This window comes from Rhinopithecus bieti, unplaced genomic scaffold, assembly GCF_001698545.2.
Source record: "Rhinopithecus bieti isolate Rb0 unplaced genomic scaffold, ASM169854v2 scaffold_28121, whole genome shotgun sequence".
In the NCBI taxonomy this organism is placed as follows: Eukaryota; Metazoa; Chordata; class Mammalia; order Primates; family Cercopithecidae; genus Rhinopithecus; species Rhinopithecus bieti.
In genome coordinates this window covers 2,245,796-2,266,010 of record NW_016813094.1, presented here as the reverse complement: position 1 = coordinate 2,266,010, position 20,215 = coordinate 2,245,796, and the positions used below count along the sequence as shown (strand labels likewise).

The 20,215-nt window shown below is 34.3% G+C and overlaps 1 long non-coding RNA gene across 3 annotated transcripts; it reads right to left on the bottom strand.

Annotated features, from left to right (window-relative positions):
* Positions 1 to 7,702: 7,702 nt before the first annotated feature.
* Positions 7,703 to 15,029, bottom strand: LOC108512393 (uncharacterized). Of its 3 annotated transcripts, none has more exons than XR_001880586.1 (5): positions 14,955 to 15,029; positions 14,540 to 14,662; positions 14,135 to 14,211; positions 12,939 to 13,097; positions 7,703 to 7,764 (listed from the first exon to the last, which is right to left on the bottom strand). It is a non-coding gene; the product is annotated as an uncharacterized LOC108512393 (long non-coding RNA). The 3 variants fall into 3 exon arrangements; XR_001880588.1 differs by lacking the exon at positions 7,703 to 7,764 and adding an exon at positions 11,536 to 11,779; XR_001880587.1 differs by lacking the exon at positions 14,135 to 14,211.
* Between the last annotated feature and the right edge of the window lie 5,186 nt (positions 15,030 to 20,215).

Genomic DNA, 20,215 nt, shown 5'->3' with positions numbered 1-20,215 from the left:
GATGTCTCGTTATTCTGATTTCTTTTCTACAAACTCAGATTTTAAAATGAATTATTTTATTTCAAAGTGAATTTGAACTGGTGAAAATAAAATACAATTATGAAAGACTTTAGGAATTTTAATGTAATTTGGGCCGTTCAAGACATGACATTTATTTGAGGACATTAGCTGTATAAATACATTCATTAGCTGTAAAAGCAATGTGAAAGAAAATTTTAAATTTTTCCTAGATTGAAGAATCCTGTAATAAACTGTGAGACAGAAAAGTAGAAAAGCACATGTATCAAGTACAAATAATTTTTTTCCCTGGGTACTTATTTTTGATTAAGGGTTGGAATGTATATAATGTTTAATAGCAAGTTAAAATGACATCCGAAACATTTATGTTTAAGTTCCTTAAAAGATTCAAATTAAATTAAAAGTCAATTTATGTTTCTCTAAATCTCATTTTTTCAGGAATAAAATAGAGACAATAATAGAATCTAGTAAGATTATTGTGAGCATGAGATTACTTATTGTTTTCAAAAGAGTAAACAGTAACTGTTGAGTATTTTTTATGAGTGTAATATATTCATTGTAGCCATAATACTACATATTAAATATTTATGAAATATTATGAAATAAATATTTACTACTCTATGCTACATGACATAAATGTGCTGAGCACCGAGGCTGCAATAGTGAGGTAGAGGGACATTGTCTTTTTGAAAATTTTGTTTCACCAATGTAGCCATTTTCTTATTCTAGAATATTCATTTAGTATATCATCTACATTTCTTAACTTACTTTTAGTATTTTCAATGTTTATTTTCTCTTTGTGCCTCATTCTTCTTCTGATTCACTGATTCACTCTTCCTTCTTTTATATTTTGATAGACAAATTTAGTCTCTTCATTTACTCTGTTCATTGAACACGCAGTCACATGTCTATAATCCTCATTAGTTCTTTGCTAATTATTAATTTTTGTGGGTAGAAAGTAGGTGTACATATATATTTATATATTGTATGTACTCATTACATATAAATTATATATATTATATATAAATGCTATATGTACATATGAATAATGGGGTACATGAGATATTTTGATACATATACTATGTAATAATACATCAGTGTAAATGGCTGTCCATCACCTCAAGCATTTGGTCAAGCAATAGATACTCTTCATTTTTTTTCTTTTTTTCTTTGTACCCATTAAGCAACTTCACTTCCCCCACACACACCCTACACAATCCCTACTTCCGTTCACAGACTCTGATAACTAGTATTCTACTGTCTATCTCCATGAGTTCAATTGTTTTAATTTTTAGCTCCCACAAATAAGTGAGAACATGTGGATTTTTTCTTTCTATGTCTGGCTTATTTCACTTAACATAATGACCACAACTAATTTCATCCCTATTGTTGCAAATGACAGGATCTCATTCTGTTTTTATGGCTGAAGAGTGCTGTATTGTGTATAATTGTGTATATGTACCACATTTTCTTCTTGTCCTTTGCTTCTCTTGTTAGGAAACCATATCATATTTTTTATTCATTCTTTTCTCATTGAACAATTAATTCAAATTTAATTAAAATCTCTTTAGATTTCTTCATAAATTCCTTTCTATTCCAAAATGATGACACAAGACATTTAATTCTAGTTGAATAAGGATACATAAGTGTGAAAGCAATTCATGATGGTGACCCCAATAGGCAGTTACTGTCTAATACTCTGATGTTTCCAAGGCACTGTAACTGTGACCTTAGGTTCAGACACTCTTGATCATTTTATTTCTGTATGCCAAGCATCCTTGTGTTCTTTCCTTATTCACGAGCTCCTTGTGGTTAGACCAGGCAGTCACAAATCTAGGTCCATGCTAAGAATTAACCTGTGCCAAAGAAGTGAAGAGCAGACTTGTGGCATCCTTAAGATATCAGATTTTCTTTCTCAAAATAATCATGGAGACATTGCTATGAGAAATCAGGGCATATGCCAGCTTTAATTATTGCACAGCTATACAGGACAGAGGTCCTTCTGGAATCTGTGAGGGTTTAGTATGAGAAATCTGTCTGTATTGTGTAATACTGTATTTTATTTACATAGTGTAATTTATTCTTTCTAGATTAAACAGACAGATGCAAAGCAATTATTCTGCTCTCACTTGTTGCTTGTTGGAGAAAATTTCCTCTCTTTACAGAAGATGGAAAGGTAAAATGTTCACTTTGTGAATTTCTATTGCAGCTATAGTGATCATATAGCCTAGTGGTGATCAAGGAAATATTTTAAAAAGTATTTTGGGGGTTTGGGGAAGACTTGTGGAAATTTTTTTTCCAGTTAAAAAAAAAAACACCTGATACATAATAGATGAACATGTTTTCAGGGAAAATATGATAATTTGTTCCGATATTAAACTCTCATCAGATATATGATTTTCAAATATGTCCTCCCATTCTGTAGGTTGCTTTTCACTTCTCAATAGTGTCCTTTGGTGTACAAGTTTTAATTTTGATGATGTCATTTTTCTGTTGTTATTTTGTTGTTGTTTCTCATGCTTTTGGTGTCATATCTAAGGATCCATTTCAAAATCCAAATTCGTAAATGCTTACCCATATGTTTGCTTTTTTCTAAGAGTTTTATGGTTTTGGTTGTTATATTTAGGTCATTGATTTGGTTTAATTTTTATATATGGAGTAAGATGGGGTCCAAATTCCAGTGTTTTGCAGGTGGAAATTCAGTTGTTTTGGCATCATTTGTTAAAAAACCTATTCTAAAAATGATTAAGTTTTACAGTTCATGAATATGGGATGTCCTCTTATTTACTTAGGTCTTTAATTTCCATCAGCAATACTTTGCATTATTTTTTGCAATGACTTTCATCTCCTTGGTTAAATTTATTTCTCTTTTATTTTTTTAATTCCATTGTGAATGAAATTGCTTTCTTAATTTCTTTTTCAGTTTGTTCATTGAGGATGTATAGAAACATAATTCATTTTTGTTTATCTTGTATTCTGCAATTTTGCTTAATTGATTCATTAATCCTAGTAGCTTTCCTGTAGATTCTTTTCAATTTTGTGTATGTATGATTATTCCATCAGTAAATGGAGTTTTAAAATTTCTTCCACTAAAATTGAAAGGTTTTCATTTTATTTTCTTGTCTAATTGCTCCAGCTAGAACTTTCACTCCTGATATGTCAAATATCAGGGGTGGAAGGGGAAATTTTGTCATGTTTTGGTCTTGGGGAAAGATTTCAGTTTTCACCGTTGAGTATGAAAATATCTCTGTATTTTATAAATGCTATTGATCATGTTGAGGAAATTTATAATTTGGGGGGATTTTTTAATAATGAATGTTGATTTTATAAAATGAATTTCTGAATTGAGATCATATTTCATTCACTGATCTATTAATGTAATTATTTTAAATTAATTAAATTGGTTGCCTTATTTTGAATCATTCTTTTTTTTTTTTTTTTTTTTTTTTTTTTTTTTTTTTTTTTTTTTTTTTTTTTTGTGAGATGGAGTCTCGCTCTGTCACCCAGGCTGGAGTGCAGTGGCGCAGTCTCAGCTCACTGCAACCTGTGCCTCCCAGGTTCAAGCGATTCTCCTGCCTCAGCCTCCAGAGTTTGAATCACTCTTACATTACTGGGATAAGTACCACTTGGTCATGGTGTATAATCATTTTCTTATCTTGTGGGATTTAATTAGCTAGCATTTTATTGAGATTCTTTTTTCCTCTATATCTGAAAGGGCGGAAGATCTCTAATTGTCAGTTCTTATATTGTCTCTATGTATCAGAGTGACACTTGACTTCTAGTATGACTTCTAATATTTTTGGAAAAATTTGAAATGGATTGTTGTTAATTTCTCTTTAAATATTCAGCAGAATTCACAGGTTTCATCTAATAGTTTTAAATGTCTTGATGACAGAATTGTTTGATAATTGACTCTGCCTCTCCAGCTTAGTCTCCTATCCACAAGTGTCGTTGGAGCACTCAGTAAAGTCCCCAGTGATGAAAAGGTCAGAAAGGAAGTGAGTAGTATGTTCTAAAGTGGCCACACAGTCAATAAAAGCTTTCCTAGTTTTACTCCCCTGAACAGAGTCTTTTCACCTGTTTCAGTGCTGGAGGTCTGGAGGACAGATCGCTGAAATTAAAGTATTCACAGGGGACATTCCTTCTTGGAGTCTCAGAGGAAAACTATGTCCTATGCTTCTCTTCTAACTTCCATTGGTTGCCAGCGATTTTTAGCATTTCTTTTCTATGTCAATATAGTTCTAATCTCTGCCTCTATCTTCGCATGGCATTTTCTTTGTGTTTTTTCTTGTCTTCTAAGGATATCGGTCACAATCATGTTGAATTAATGGTCCACCCTACCCTACCCTAGTATAAATTTATCTTAAGTAGTTACATCTAAAATGATGTTGTATCCCAAACAAAGTTACATTCTAATGTTGCAGGAAGGCCATATACTTTTTAGGGACACTATGCAACATAGCACAATGCTGTAGTGAATGAAAAGTAATAATAAAATATTCAAAATATCTAATATATTAGATAGTGCTAATTACTGTTAAAAAATAAAGCAAAGAAGAGAACATGAGTATTCTCATCTTGAACAGAGTGGTCAAGCAAGTTACACTTGAAAATGTTAAGGGATGTGTGAGAAGGACGTTGTATGAATATATAACCACCTAATATATCAATTAAGAAATCTGCATATATTCCTTAAAAATCAAACTATAAATGTCACCTTTTCAGTAGCAAAATCTTAATTAACTAACCATTCTAGACTTAAAACTTTTTGCCACTTGCAACTTAATCAGCTAAATATCTGAGGAGAAAAACAGATACTGAATGTTAAGCTTACTTCGCATCATTCCCTTGCCTGCAATATCTTGGTTGCACTAGACCTAGTTGATTTGACAACCCTCAACTCCAATGTTCATCTCCCCTTTGTCCCCTTTGAATCGTTTAAATAATTCTGACTTCTCTGTCTCCCAGAAACTTTTTTTCTGTTCAGTTTCTCATCAGATAAGTTTACAAGGAGGAAAATAACTGCTGATTTCACTGCAAGGAAGGTCTGTTGCAACTTTTTTATTTTAAAAGAATTCCTTCTCACTTTCCTGATGTCTACTTTTCTTGCATTTTAATATCCCTGAAAGTGGGATGCATCTTAAATCCATGGCATTGAACAATTGCTATTAGCAAAATGTCAGTCACAGCATAATTGTAATTATCTATGCATGTGTGTGATGTATGAACTTTGTTACTTTTAATATTATCCGGGTTTCAATTGAATTCTGTGCATTGTTGTTATGTATTAGCATCTTCTTGCATGTAATTGCTTTTCAACTGTCTTTTATAAGAAACTGCAGCATGGACCCTTGAATATTCNGCACTCGTTGACTTAGGATAGGGTTACATAACTGCTGATTTCACTGCAAGGAATGGTCTGTTGCAACTTTTTTATTTTAAAAAGAATTCCTTCTCACTTTCCTGATGTCTGCTTTTTCCGCATTTTAATATCCCTGAAAGTGGGATGCATCTTAAATCCATGGCATTGAACAATTGCTATTAGCAAAATGTCAGTCACAGCATAATTGTAATTATCTATGCATGTGTGTGATGTATGAACTTTGTTACTTTTAATATTATCCGGGTTTCAATTGAATTCTGTGCATTGTTGTTATGTATTAGCATCTTCTTGCATGTAATTGCTTTTCAACTGTCTTTTATAAGAAACTGCAGCATGGATCCTTGAATATTCCTTGTCCGACCCAGTTCTTCCAACTTTGGAGCAGAATGTACCAAGAATGTAACCCCTGAAATAAAGAAGAACCCTCCAGAATAGCTTAAGATTTTCCTCATCTCTCCAAGAAGAGGATATTCTGCAACACTTGAACTCAGGAAACCAAGTTGCCCTCAGGATATAAAACCCAGAAGGGTGGGATTTTGAGGCTTTTACTTTGGTGCAAATTGGGGCACATGCAGATAGACTTCATCCATTTTGCACAACTTTCCTGAACCAGGGGAATCAGCTCACCATGGAGTCCAGGTTTCTGTTAATCCCTGCTGCCTATCTGTAAGTAATAAAGTTGCTTTTCTTGACTTTTGTGCAAGTGTTCTGTCCCACTAGACTAAATCTAAGTAAGTGGTAGAAGTATGGCTGCTGTGGCAGCTAGGTCTGCAATGAGCTATTATTGCCAGAGTCAAAACCCTTGCAGAATTCTGGCAGCTGTGTTTATACAAAGGCTCCTGCTAGACTTAGAAAACCTGGCAGCATCGGCGAGGTATGTAGATTCTTCCTCTGGGATTAGTAACCAGTGCACAATGCTTTACCATGAACAGCAGCATAAGATATTTCTGCTTAACAGTGACACTATAAATTGAATTGGATTATTAAGTCATTTTATTCTGAAAGATGCTACAAAAGCAGTGGAAATAACTTGATATTGGTAAAGCAAATAATCATTGCCAGGATAAACACTGCAATTTCATAATTCCATTTAAGAAGCAACCAAATTCTTAATGGAAGCTAAGGAAGAGGCACACAAGCAGATGAAACTTTGATATATTTTGTTATTGAAATATGTGCAAAATATGCCCCATTACACACAGAGCAAAGAAACTCAAGAAAAGAGAATTGGCCAAATTCCACAGAAGAGATGAAAGACATTTTAAAGTAATGAGAAGCTAGTCACATATTGCTCAGGATCATCATTAAGACATGAATATCAATTTGTCAGAGACTTCCTGTGCATGAAGGAGAAGGTTCATACCTTTGAGATATACGTGAATCTATTGAGAAAAGATAAAAGATGATTTGAGAAATAAGACAGTGCCAGTATTCAGATTTATAGAATAGGGGTCAGTGTCTTAGAAAAGTATTCTAGAAATAATAGACGGAGCGGTCTTTTAAGAAATGCTACATCACCAACAATTTTGATGGCACAAAGAATTATATTATGTGGGAAAAAATGTTATTGATGATAATAAGTAGAAACAATTTAGAAAAGTCAGACTCAAAATGCAAAAGTTTTCTTGCTATATGTGCACAATAATTATTGTTTCCTTGTTATATATGCATTATATTATGTGCATTATATATGCATTGCATTATATTATATATATGCATATATAACAATAAAAGATATAATTTATGTCTATCTCATATATATATCAAAGGCATGCACCTGCTTAAGGCACAGGATGTCTCTGAGAAATTGGTATTCATGTCTTGGTGATGATCTTCAGCTATCCATGACTAGCCTCTCATTTATAACACAAACAACTCTTTTAAAAGTATAAAATTAAACAAAATTCTGTTTTGTTAGCCATCCCATTTGTGGAACTTTGTTGTAACAGTTCTAAGAAACTATTAGTATGAATAAGCTCCTTGGAGGTAAGGATTTTCTGTTGGGTTTTACTGCTGAAACACAACCTGGTTACAAAGACTTTGTTGTTATAATCATTACATAACTTCCATGTTTTATTAATGTAATCTTTAAACATTTTCACAAACATCTGTGAGTTATTTCAGATAAAGAATTTTTTTTTGTTTGTTTGTACTTTTCTTTGTTAGGTCATATAGTTGAGTGATGATCTAAAATTCCAATTAGAGTTTATATGGTTTTCAATATTAAAGTTTCCTTTCTCTTCTTTCCTCTCCATCCTTCTCATTCTTCCTTCTGTTCCTTCCTTCCTCTCTTCTTTTATTTCTTCCTTTCCCTTTCTTTTTCATTCTCTACTTCTGTCTCAGTTGCTTTCTTTTTAACAAGACTAAAAAAGAGTGAATTTACATTTACAAATATTAATGAGTTATAATATTTTAGCATTGTTGCTAAGCTGCAATAACACGAAAACCTTCTTTAATTTTCCATATCTAGTAAAAAAGCAAGTCAATTTTTCTAATCAAATGGCTATGGCCAATAACTTTCTGCATAATAAAAGGCCCAGAACTTGAAATTGTGTAATTTAGTTCACTACTATGTCAATCATATTTAAGCAACATATTGCCAATCCTCTCAAACTTTTTATTAGGAATGAATGTTACTGCTTATTTGTTCATCATTTGAGTATGTCATATGTAATATTTTGAAATTCTTGTATATCATTCCTAGAATCAAAATTTAATTTTTAAGCAGCCCAATATGTAATGTATCAATTTAGTCAACACCATCTATCCTTAAAGAAAGTAAATATCTTATAAGAAGAATGAGTAGATATTTTTAAAATAAGTGTTAATTAGTGGGAAAATCATCATCTGTTTTAAGTAGATTGCACTTCATTTTCCCTTAACAGCATTCAGTATAATTTATCAAATTTCTATTTTGTCATGGCCAACCCATGTTTGTACTTAAACAACCAAGTTCATCTTCCAATGTGCCATAATAACTACAGTAGAGACATATGCCAAATATTTAAATCAGCCAAGTGCACACATTTAGCACATTTCTATTTTATCTAGCTAAGCTTTCTACCATCAATTATTAGAAACAAGTGCCTATATGTTATGGATGCTTAATTCATTTTTTTTTTTTGGACATTATATTAGTTGCACAGAAACTGCTATGTTAAGATGAATTTTGGACATCTTGGCATAAAATGTTCTACCTGATTTTTGTATTACCTTTCATGCCTACAGAGATTTACATTTATTATTATTGTAGAATACCTGCAGATTACCTTTGAATATCTAACAGTGACATGTGCTTTTGATACATTACAAATGTGAGATTTAATAGTCTTGGGAAGCTTAAATTGTATTAAACTTTTATTAACTAAGGATTTTCTCTATGTAATTGAATAACTCAAAGATCTGATGGCTAACACAACATAACAAAGATTAAATCTTCATATTAAGTTAAAAGTAACTTTCCTATTTTGAGTAAAAAAAGTAAGTAAAAACAAACTTTCAGTAAACATCATTTAATATTTGTTGTTTGGAATTATATTTACTTATAGCACTCATGACCCAAATAATCCTTTGTAAATATTACTTAGAAGTAGTTGTCTTCTTTGAAAGTAGTTTTGTAGTATAAATTCCGATGCACCATATGTTAGGTCATTCTTGCATTGTTGTCAAGAAATACCTGAGACTGAGTAATTTATAAAGAAAAGAGATTGAATTGGCTCATCGTTCTACAGGCTGTGCAGGAAACATGGTGCTGGCATCTGCTTGGCTTCTAGGAAGACCTCAGGGAGCTCTTACTCACCGTTAAAGGTGAAGCGGGAGCAGGCACATCACAAGGCCAGAGTGGGAGCAAGAGGGAAAGTAGGGGGAGGTGCAGTGCACTTTTAAACAACCAGATCTTGAGAGAACTCACTCATTCAGGACAGCACCAGGACATAAGGGATCCTCCATATGATCCAATCACCTCCCACCCGGCCTGACCTCCAGCATTGGGGATTACATTTCAACATAAGATTTAGAAGGGACACATATCCTAACTATACCATATCATAAGAAAAACAAATTCATTTTTATTTTATATCAAGACATTTTACTTATTCATGAGTAAACAATATTTTTATATTTTAATGAAACTTGTATTACCATATTTTAAGACTTCCAATTTTTTAATTGACTTTTAAATAAATAAAGTCACATGCTGCCTTATTATATTCATTGCACTCTCTCAGTGCATTTTATATGACTTAAATTCTAACTTATATATAGGGGCCAATAAAAGCCTTTGCAAAACCTTAAGGTGTTCAATTGGCTGATTAATTTTTGAAGTGTTATATTAAGATGCAATTTTATCACAAGATAGCAAATTTACTTATGAATTACTAAGTGCCTTTTAGAAATGAGTTTTTTCTTTTTTTTTTTTTTTTGGTACTCAGTTTCAGCCAGGAATTACATATATCCATGCATATTGAGCACGTATAAAATGAAATAATAACATTAATACTACTCCTATAGCATTTTTTAATGGATTAAATTCTTTTAATATGAGATGAGCACTTCCCTTACTTTTCCCATTACTCTTTTAATCTTCATATTTTCTTTTTCTTATCTTTTCTTTTTAATCTCTTAACATTTATTAGTTAACCAGTATTAACACAGGCATTGATGTCAGTCATATCTGAGCTTCCATGTTTTCTCCACCAGCATTTACCTGTGTAACCTGGAAAAGTAATGTTGTCCCTATGCAATAAAAAGTTATTTAAAATGGAAATAATTGTAGATTCTAACTCAAGTGGCTAGGAGGAATATTGTAAAAATGTATACAAAATATATTTTACACACATAGACAACATTAATGTATTAACATATATTGAATGCATTATGTATTAAAATTAATGTCAGAAAGCATCATCTTGGGTGTGATAAATAGGTCTTTCATACAACTTATCAAATATTGATGATAGTGTTGAGGTGGGTAATCATTTTACAGACTCTTCCATGAGACAATAACTTGATATATACTACCCAGTTCAATCTTAATGTCACCCTTTAAAGGTATTTCTTATGACTATTTCATAGGAGAAGCTTAGAGAGGTAAATTGACAATCTCATGTCACACAGCTACAACATAATAAAGCTAAGTTTTAAATCTATACTGTGTTAAAAATACCATGCTTTTTCCAAATGGTGAGGTATTTTCCATTAATTTAAATTAAATAGCAGTATTATAAAGAAGAAAAATATTACACACACACAGATATTCACATGCCTGTGGGATATCAGATATGATGGGGTACTGTTCACATACCTCATTTAAGTGTTATGGAATAACAAAAAGACAGTTAATGTTTATATGTATATAGTTTCTGCATTCTCCAAAGCATAATCATATTGTTATCCACAGGGAGGAGCAGGTAGCTGTTGCTATACTGGGATGATTTGATAGTCATGGGAGCAGTATCTTCAAAAGGAACTCTTTTTTACTTGTGGTTTGGCACTGCAGGCAAACTCATGGAAAGGAGATCCATACAAAGGGCACAGTACTTTCTAAATGGGATAGTGTAAATTTAAGCAGGAAGGGAATTGGGGTTGAGGAAATTGGAAGGATCAAACCAGAGACAGTGTGGTCTCTGGCAGACAAGCACAAACTGGTATCTGATATCAGTGATGGGCATCCAGGACTATTTTAAAATCAGAAATCCAAAAGACATTTGGAATTGAGGAAAGTCTCTCAGATATTAGCAGGGATTTTACTACATGGTGGAGAACATAGTATTTTTGAAGGAGAATAGCAAGAATTATGGACGTACTGAAAATAAATCACTGGAACAATTCATTGGTATAGAAAATTAACACAAAAAGGCCAATGAGACCTCAATGACACCAGCAGAATGGGAGCATAAGATTGACATGCAAGTTGAGTAGATACAGTGTTAGTTAAAAGTCTTTGATTTATGCTTTCTTGAGCTAATGTTCGGCCTGGGATCTGGATGAGATAGATGCTATTTATAGCCAGCCTCATTCTTCTGTGAGAAAAATAAAAGGGTCCCATTTTCTTCTGTACGCAAGCTATAAGTACTGAGCCTCAGACAGGTTACTTATCAAAAATAATTCCATCACCAATTCGTACCCCAGTAATCTGTGAGTTTTTAAAGCTTTGGCCTCTTATGTGTTCAGGAAGAAAAATCTTTCAGGCTCTTCTGGAGCTTTCCCATTTTCCTTGCATTTGATGCTTTTGTTGTCAGCCGGCAATAGCCTTAGTCACAGCAAATTCTCTCTGCCACTTCTATTCTCCCATCTGAACCCAGAGGAGCTCTCCGTTCTCTTCTGCAGTCCTCAGTACAATCATGAATTGTCTCCTAATTCTCCAAAGCACAAGCTGATCTGTGGATGTAACTTTTAATGATATTCTTACAGTCCAATGAATAATATAATGAAGAGTGTTCATTCCCCACCTCTTGCATACATAAGAATCATCTGGAGAGTTTATCATAACAAAGATTCCTAGAACCCACTCTAAACAATTTTGATTTGATAGGGCTGGGTTGACTCCCAAATATTACATTTCTAATAAGCTCCAGATGATGCTTGTAGTCCACAGACTTTACTCGATGTAGTAAGGATAGAGAAAACTACGGCCTAAGCTAAGCCATAACTATCTTTTTCCCTCACTTTAATCTATCCTTAAATTGGACAGGACCTGATGAGATCCCACTTCTAAACAACCAGTTTTCTCTCTTATTGATGATGCTAGAAAAACACAGATAAATATGTTGTCCTGAGAGTCGTCTTTCTACTTCATGCAAAGACTCTATCCCCAGTGCTTCATGTATTGCCCCAAGATTATCATTTTCTAAAGATTAATTCTAATAGAATGTTTAATTTCCTTTAGGGAAACTCCTTCCTCTAAAGGATGCAGTCGATTACTGTAGTTGAGTAAGACAGACATAGATATTTTTGTCATTGATATAATTTTATTTCATTTATTTGAGTAAATACTTGTATAAGACTTACCATGTGCTTTTATGCATTATAAAAAGATTAATTCATTGAATCTTCATAAATGTCTTACAAAGTAGATAATGCTATTAACCTTCTTTTCAAATGTGGTAGATAAAATGCAAAAGAGAGATTATAACTCCCAACCTCATATAATTAATAAAAAATAATGTGGTCTGGTTCTAGATCCCATAGTTTTAGCTACCACCTTATATTCTGTTTCCATTTTGCATTGCAGCTACTCAAAATCTGTATTATTTTTTTTTCCAAGCTTATGTTATTGTGTTAGAAGTTAAGTGAAACATTCGTGTAGAATTTAGAATGGCAATGACATGAGAATCAGAGGACAAACTGGCAAAACAAGAGGCAAGGCAGCAAGTGGAAGTCATATCTCTGGCAATGTTAATGCTGAGCTTTTCTTTGAAGGGGTCATTGTGACACAAGGTGTAAAAAGAAAGATGGATCTCAGCTTCAGCCACATGAATGCATGTAAGTAAGGCCAGAGAATGAAGTGTAAACTGCTTCTGGAAAATGTAGGGATTACCTTGGGGTAGGGAAGAATGGCTGTGAAGTCACAACAGGAGGAACCAGGGCCACAGAGTCTGCCCCAAGGCTATGTGGACAGCAATAGTTGCCAACAAATTCCATCTTGGATTTCTAAATGAACATCCCCAAGAGAAGTCTGGATACGAAACTGCAGGTGCTAAAAGGGCAAAAGAAAAAGGAGAAACCAAGGAATACAGTTAAAATGACTGGAAAGTGAAGGCAGAAAAGGAGCACGAATGGCCTTGGGTGAAAAAGAAGAATTTCCTGAACTTCTGTTTAGTCATCCCATACATTATGTGTGGCCTGTAGTTTGGGGTATTACAAATTTGTTTTGTTGTCTTTAGTGTGTGGAAGAATGGAAGAAGAGAGTAAGATCGTTAACCTATTACAGAAAAACAGAGGGATGCTGACCCTTCCCTCTCCACTACCTCTGTATCTCCAGCGTGTTTGTATTTCCCATCTATGGACTGAATGCTGTACTTTCAGACCTACTGCCTTTGCTTTCTAAATCTGGGCCATAAAATGCTTGACTGGATTTTATCTCCAGACTTCATCCTCAACCACTGTCGTATGGCCCCACTTGAAGATGTGTTGGATTTATTCCGAGACTAATCTTGACTCAGTATGTCCCCTTTTCTTAACTTTCTCTTGCCATTCATGGAAATGATTTCTAATACATATTTTTAAGGAAGACAAGAAAAGCACATGGACAGTAGATTCAGGACAACTCAAACACCAAAGATTTGAAACACAGGAAACTCTTTTCAGCTCTTGCCCCTCCAGTACAACCTTGGGAAACAAGGACTATTGAACAGATGGAGTGTGATAAGTAACGATTAAGATGGAAATTTCTTTACATAGAAATTCCATCCCTCATTCCCCAATTCCTAATATTATATGTCTACCAAATTGTTCTACCCTTATTGCATACTACCTTTATTATATCGATGGCCATTCATTAACATTTTTACATAATTTTACTGCAATGTACATAGGTTTTGTCATCAAGAAGACCTGGTTTCAAATACTGGGTCCATCACTTCTTTGCTTGTCCCTTTTCCATTTTCAGTTTACTCACTTATAAAATGGGATGTGGTGAATCTTACTTAGATCGTTGTGGGTTTTTAAGTATGGTATGCATGATGCCATTTATTAAAGGGACAGACATAGAATGAGATATCATTGGCCAAATACCTGTGACTTTTCTTCTCTTATTTGTGAATGTGATGTGAAGAGTTACGATGGTTGTCTGGTGATATATGGTGTCATATCTAAGGACAATAACCAAGGATGTCAGTACTGACAGATAAGAGACAGCCTAGATATTGATGATGATATATTTGAATTTTTGAACAAATCCTAGACCAACCTATCTTAAAAGTTATAATATAACCAAAAGGAATTCTTATGATGCTGTAGCTACCACTAGTTGGGTTTTCTGAATGTAGTCCAGATTCCTTAGCTGATAAGGTTGAAAATAGAACTTGTTACTTCACAAGGCATTAAACAAATGTGAACATGCAGTGAGAAACAGAGAGTACAGGCAGTGATGGTGGAATTATTTTTATCAGTAGTATAACTCATATCGTGATTACTTACCTAACTCAGAGACTAGTCAGCAGTGACTTTAGACATTGAATGAGTAAGGGACTTATGACAGTGAATCAGAAACTTAAACAACCATGAGAAGTGTTGAGAGTGACGTGACAAGGAAAATCTCACCTGGATTTCAGAAAATCAAAAAAAAGGGATAAAATCAAATGATATTTTTCACTTATTTATGCCAATATTTTTTCTTAGAAAACAGATGTTGTCAACTTTATTAGCAAGAGCAATCACCCAGCTAGTAGATTAATCTCTTTCGTCGTCTATTTCAATATTATGAGGATTCCCAAATGACAAATAGCAATTTTAAATTCCAGTTCAGAGGGACTATTATTGTGACTACTCAATAAAATATTCAATATATGGTTTTATGGGCTGTTTGTCCAAATTGGTATGTTTAAATACTTACCATCGATGTGATGATATTGGGAGATGGGACCTTCGAAGGTAAAACTGGGTCATGAGGGTGAAGTCTTCATCAGTGGAATCTGTGCCATCATATGGAATCTGTGCCATCATAAAAGAGGCCAGAGAGAACGCTCTAGCCTCTCTCCACTGTGTGAGGTAACAACGAACAGTCAGTAGTCTACAGCTCGACAGATGGCCTTCACTCAAACCAGATAGCACTGGCACCTTTATCTCACATTTCCAGAATATAGAATTGTGAGAAATACATTTCTGTTGCTTACAAGCCACCTAGTCCATGGTACTTTTTTTATAGCAGGCCAAGACAACTAAGACATACGGAAACTAAAATTGTAAACCAGTGAAGCCCAAGCTGTAAGAAAAGCAACAATTTTAGCCTCATAGTGGAAAGGAGTTACTCCTGTTTCCACCCCTTGAGTCTTTTACCTGTGTGTTCTGGCTATGGGAGAAGCAGTACACATATTGGACACAGGTTCTGAGCAGACAAAATGTCAGCCCCATAGTAAGCTAGCATCATTTCTCATGGGACTGTGAGAATATCGTGAGAGATTGCCAGGGAGTTGATGCTGCTAAAATATTGTACGAGGGGCTACACTGACTTGTTTCAGCAAGGAAACTTCTAATTGACTAACTTTATTATCATTTTACACTCCATAATTCATCTGTCATACAAATGAGCAAAATTCATGAGTCAAATGAGGGCATAATATAAATCCTAACACCTGCATGTCTTATTTTTATTTTTATTGTAAAATATAACACAAATACTACATATAGAAAAATGCACCCATATAATCAAGATTCAGGCCAAAATGGAGCATTTGTCGCATGTGGCACCTCATATATTTTCTATGTGACCCCCTCCACTACCAAAGGTAACCAACATTCTGACTTTTACGGAAATAAATTGTTTGTTTGTATTTATAATTTTTCCTCTCAGAAATGTGTCTCTAAAAATTACACTTCAGATTTTTTTTCTAACATTTTAAATTTTACTAATACAGTCTCTTGACTACTGTTTGCATGAAATATATATTTGCACTTTTTATTTTTAATGGGTATGTATCCTTATTTTTTAGATGTGCATGTTGTTGGAAATATATTTCCAACCTGAAAATGTCATTTGCAGAGTATTTAAAGCATCTTTAAAATCACTGATGTACAAGCATCCATCACTTTGTGAATGCACTAACTACTTATTTTAGATAATAAATGATGAGAGTTAACATCATAATGATGCAGATAACAAAAGATATCTCAAAAATTTATCTAAATATAGGAGGATCCTAAGGTTTCATAGCAAGACTGAGTTTCAAAGATTGAAATGGTGCTCAGATTTACTTGGTTTGAACTTACTTTTTAAATAACAGATTTTCCTGTCTTAACAGTTTTATGTTTCTTTCTATCTTCTTAGCACTTTGCTTCAGATTAATTTGGTTTGTTTGTCTTTTTAAAGCTAATTAAGATATTAGCTGTAGCTTTTAATTAATGAAGTTTATTAGGTTGATGGTTTTTTTTTTTTTTTTTCCTATTCTTAGATTTCTAAGAGTACATGTTTTTAGGCTGAGTGCGGTGGCTCACGCCAGTAATCCCAGCAGTTTGGAAGACCAAGTAGAGCAGAACACCTGAGGTCAGGAGTTCAAGACCAGCCTGGCCAACATGGCAAAACTGCAACTCCACTAAAAATACAAAAATTAGCTGGGTATGGTGGCAGGCACCTGTAATCCCAGCTACTCGGGAGACAGAGGTTGCAGTGAGCTGAGATCGCGTCACTGCACTCCAGCTTGGTGACAGAGTGAGACTCCCACGCAAAAACAAAACAAAACAAAACAAACAAAAAAATGAAAAACAAAAGAGTATGTCCTTTTGTCTTTTGTCTTTTAAAATCATGAATGAGTACTGAATTTTAAAATAAATTTTCTTTTGACATAATCATATGGCTTATTTTTTATTTTCCCAGTGAGAAATTATGTTGATTGATTTTCAAATGTTTAAAACATTTGCATTCCAGGGTTAAACCCTACTTAATAAAGTTTCATTATCTTCCTTAAAGTTTTTTGTTTGTTTAGAGACAGTGTCTTGTTCACTTACCTATGCTGGGGTGCAGTAGCATGATCATAGCTCATTGCAACCTCAAACTCCTGGACTCAAGCAATTTCTCTGCTTTAGCCTCCTGAGTAGCTGGGACTACGGGTGTGTGCCACCATGCCTGAATTATTTTATTATTATTATTATTATTGTTATTTTTGAGGCACTTTCGCCATTGTTTCCCAGGGTGGAGTGCAATGGTGCTTTCTCAGCTCACTGCAACCTCTGCCTTCTGGGTTCAAGCAATTCTTGGGTCTCAGCCTTCCGAGTAGCTGGGATTACAGTGTGCACCCCCATGCCCGGCTAATTTTTGGTCTTTTTAGTAGACATGGAGTTTCACCATGTAGGTCAGCCTGACCTCGAACTCCTGACCTCAGATGACCTGCCCGCCTTGGCCTCCCAAAGTGCTGGGATTACAGGTGTGAGCCACTGCACTGGGCCTTTTTAATTTGTTATAGAAATGAGGTCTCCTTATGTTACTCAGGCTGATTTTGAACTCCTGGCCTCAAGGGATCCTCCCACTTCGGCCTCCTGCAGTGCTGTGATTACAGGCATGACCCACCATGCCTGCCTGTCATTATCTTTTCTATATATAGCTAGAATCAATGCACTATATTTTGTCATTTTTATGTGGTTTTATTTCAGAACTATATTGGCATAATGACTTTAGCAATATTCCTTCTTTCATCTATATTTTCTGAAAAAAAATTATATATAATATTTATTTCTTCAATATTTGATAGAATTCATCAGTGAAGTAACTTCTCACAGAATTTATTTCTCATGCTTAATTTGATTTCTTCAATCAATATAAGGTTATTCAGATTTTCTAATTTTTCGTGGTATCAGTTTGGTTAAATTGTTTTTTTTTTTCCTTGCTTCTTCCTTAATCAGTCTAGCAGAAAGTTTACCCATTTAATTGCTCTTTTTAAAAACTAACTTTTGATTACATTTTGTTATTTCAGCCATTTGCCTGCTTTCTAGTTCATTAATTTCTGCTCTGATCATTATTACTGCCTTGCTTCTACTGAATTTTGTATAATATGCTTATCTTTTTCTTGTTCCTTAAAATACCTAGGTCGTTATTTTAAACATTTCTTCTTTTCGAATATAAGCATAGAAAGCTATACATTTATTTAAAGCATATCTTTAGCTACATCCTACAGATTTTGATAGGTTTTGCTTTTTATAGGTTTTGCTTTTATCTGTTTATTTTCTAATTTTCTTTGCAATTTTCTCCTGAGTCCGTAGGTTATTTAGGATTGTATTGTCTAATTTCTAATTATTTGAGGATTTTTGAGATATCATTTTATTTAAAAAATTAAATATAATTTCAAAGTCATCAGGGTATATACTTTTTGTATTTTCAAGCTTTGAGATACATTGGGCTTTGTGATCCATCACATGGTGTATCTAGTGTAATTGAACCTTATCATGGTCTACTTGAATACTATATGCATTTTGTCATTGTTGCATGTGTCATTTTTTAAATGTCAAGTAGGTCAAGTGGGATGATAGCACTATCTTTGTCTTTTATATCTTACTGATTTTCTCTCTACTTGTTCTATTAACTGTTGAGAGGAGAATGATGTCTCCAACTTTAATTGTGAATTTATCTAGAGCTCTTTATTTTTTTCTGTTTTTGCTTCATGTATTTTTGAAACTGCCTCCATGATTATGTCACATTATTTGTTTGTATTACTACTATTTTTTATAGTTTTAATGATTTCTATAGTTCAGTAAACAGAATACTGGCCACTCAGAGATGGCCATACCCTAATTCCCAGAACTTATGAACGTATTAATTTACATGGCAGTAGAGATTTTCCAGATGATATTAAAGTCAATAATGAAGAGATGGAGAGATTATTCTGAATTATCCAAGTAGGCCCAATCTAATTACAGGAGTCCTTAATGTAGGAGAAATTTTCCTAGGAGGATCAGAAAGAAAGCTGCAACAAGGAAAGAGGAATCAGAGAGAGGCAGCCTGAGAAGGGCTCAGCTCATTTTTGCTGGCCCTGACTATGCAGGGAAGAAGTCCTGAGCCAAGAGACGGGGATGGCCCTCTGATGACAGCCAGCAAAAAAATTGGGTCCTTCATTCTGTAACCACAAGTAACTAAATTCTGCCAACAACCTAAGTAAGCAGGAGTGGATTCTTCCTTAGACCTCTGGAAAGAAACACAGTCTAGCTGACAAATTGATCTTAGTTTATAACACCATGTAGGACTGCTGTCTTACAGAAATGTCCAATCATATTAGGTGTGCTGTTTTAAGCCCTTAAGTTTGTAATTTGCTATGGGAACAATAGAAAACTAATACATCTAGAATTTACAGCATGCATTTTAAATCTAATCACAGTTTACTTTCAAATGATATTACTACACTTTGCAAGTAAAACAATACCCTTCATATCTTCCCCAAATTCATGTCCACCAGGAACTTCAAAATATAACCTTACTATAAAATCGTCTTTGCAGATGTTACTAATTAAGGATCTCCAGATGAAATTATCTTGAATTAGGATGGGCCCTAAATTCAACCACTGGCATCCATTTAAAAAGAAGAGAAGACATAGAGAAGAATACCATGTGGAGATAGAAGCAGAAATGGAAATTATTATGTAAGGCAACAATCCAAGGCATATTAAGGATTGCTGGGAATACCTGTAGCTAGGAAGAGACACTGAGGGTTTTCACCTAGAGCTTGGCTCTGACATCACCTTGACTTTGGACTTCTAATCCCCATAACTGTGAGAAAGTGTGTGTAGTTTTAAGTCACTAAGTTTTTGGTACTTAGTTATGGCAACCCTAGAAAACTAATATAATCTGCTAGTTCAATAAGACATATGACATTGAGGCCAGGCGCGGTGGCCCAAGCCTGTAATCCCAGCACTTTGGGAGGCCGAGACGGGCGGATCACGAGGTCAGGAGATCGAGACCATCCTGGTTAACCCAGTGAAACCCCGTCTCTACTAAAAAATACAAAAAACTAGCCGGGCGAGGTGGCAGCGCCTGTAGTCCCAGCTACTCGGGAGGCTAAGGCAGGAGAATGGCGTAAACCCGGGAGGCGGAGCTTGCAGTGAGCTGAGATCCGGCCACTACACTCCAGCCTGGGCCACAGAGAGAGACTCCATCTCAAAAAAAAAAAAAAAGAA